The sequence below is a fragment of the Larimichthys crocea genome, chromosome VI (genome assembly GCF_000972845.2).
Source record: "Larimichthys crocea isolate SSNF chromosome VI, L_crocea_2.0, whole genome shotgun sequence".
NCBI classification, from domain to species: domain Eukaryota; kingdom Metazoa; phylum Chordata; class Actinopteri; family Sciaenidae; genus Larimichthys; species Larimichthys crocea.
In genome coordinates this window covers 26,621,014-26,622,945 of record NC_040016.1, presented here as the reverse complement: position 1 = coordinate 26,622,945, position 1,932 = coordinate 26,621,014, and positions in this window count along the sequence as shown.

The following is a 1,932-nucleotide window of genomic DNA, read 5'->3' as shown; positions in this document are numbered from 1 at the left end:
TGGGCTGCAGCTTGTTTGTTGGCAGCCTCTTAATTAATTTGCATATTGAGATCCAAACACACTTATTAATATCGGATGAAATGCAAAGTTCTGTGGATCAGAGGTTAAAACCAGCCGTGAATGAACTGAGCGCTGTCACGTTCTGATGAACGAGCTGCAGGATGTTTCCAGAGACACATCGTGGTTTCTCTGAGGTTTCACGCTTCTGACTAACAAAGTCGTGGCTTCTCATCAGAGGTCTGAGTTACAGAGTAAGCATGGCGGTGGGTTTGATTGTGAATTTCCCCTCATCAAACTCGGGTTCGTCTTCAAACTCAGCTGTACAGCAGGAAATCGGCTGTAGCGAGAGATATCAGGTTATCTGAATTCACACTTGGGTGTTTTCCTCCGCCTCGTGTCTGCAGTGACAGGAAAACACCTGACTGTAAATCTTCCTTTGTATCTGTAATCTCTGAAATTAACCGGACGTGTGATATGTGGGGTGCCACAGGGTTCAACGCTCAGTCCTATTCTTTTTTCCACTGTAAACCATTGGCTCCTTAATTAAAAGGCAATTTAAACACGTCTTGTGTCGCTGTTATGCAGACGATACCCAACTATCCCTCTCTATTCATTTTAATGACATGAGTCAAATCTCTGCCTTTCAAGACTTCCTGTCTATCACGGACTTCCTTCTACTCAACTCAAACTTTGCTTTGTGAAGTTAAACAAAAACAAAATTCAAACTTCTATTTTTTGAATATAATTCCTACTTTGTGTGGGAGTGTCAACTCAACCCTTAATAATTACGTGTCTAATACCAAATAAGATACGACACGATAAGAGTCAATACAACCTGATATGAAACCCACACTGAGGAAATTCACTTCACATGCACAAGGTGGATTAGAAAACAGAAATACAAATAAAATTAAAAAAACAAAGACATACTATAAATATAAAAATAAAGTAAGAGTTATATAAACACCTGACAAACTGGTCTGTGTTGTGTCGTGACGTTGCTCAGATGATAAAAACTGTTGTTACTAAACGAACAGCCAAAATATTTCTCCTCCTTCTGAATCATCTCTGATAGGATGAGAATGTAAATGTGAACAGTGTAGCTGTAGGGCTGCTTCTTCTCGTCTCTTGTGGTTGTTGTTTGTGGACTGTGTTTTCTGGGAGTCATTTGTTTGTGGTCATCGTTAAATGTGGGTCACCAGGCCGCAACCACAGCAGCTTCCTGTCATGATCTTTGTTCCCGAAAGCTGAGTGTCCGACTCAAACCGCAAATGAACTTCATCTCCAGGGGGGAGCTTCTCGGTCCCACAGTCTTTTCTGAGGAGCTACTGTACTCAGTAACATTTCAAACCGTCTGCAACAGAAGACTGAGCCCCGAGCTTTACATTGTTTTACTGGAGATCTCTCAGAAGTCATGACATTTGGTAGGATGCATAGCTGCTAATGAGATCCCATCAGCCTCAGCTGTACTCAGCATGTAAACGTCAGCATGTTAACATGCTCAGCTTCAGCTCAACGCGGCGTACATGTCCATCCTCACAGAGCGGCTCACATGACTCAGTCTACCTGAACGACCGAAGGCCAAAATCACCTGAAGGATTTCTGCTGCTGAATCATAAAAGTGTAAATACTTGAAGTTAACAAGCGGTGCAGCGTAAAACTGTTTCCTCATGGTTGATTTGACTCTGACTTTTTTTTTTTTTTGTAGTTTTCTACATTGTCTTGCCATTATTTTAGTGTTTATGATTTTTAAATGAGTCGATGACGATGCTGTCAGCACTCCTTCAACTTGCAACACTTGATTTTTTCCTTCACTTCTTCTACTCGCTGTCAACTCTCTGTGATTTACAGAGTTTATGATGGACAGTGAAGTAAACTGCTGACAGCTGTAGCTGCTGTTAGCTCATGTTAGCTCAGTCTGTTAGCTCCGTC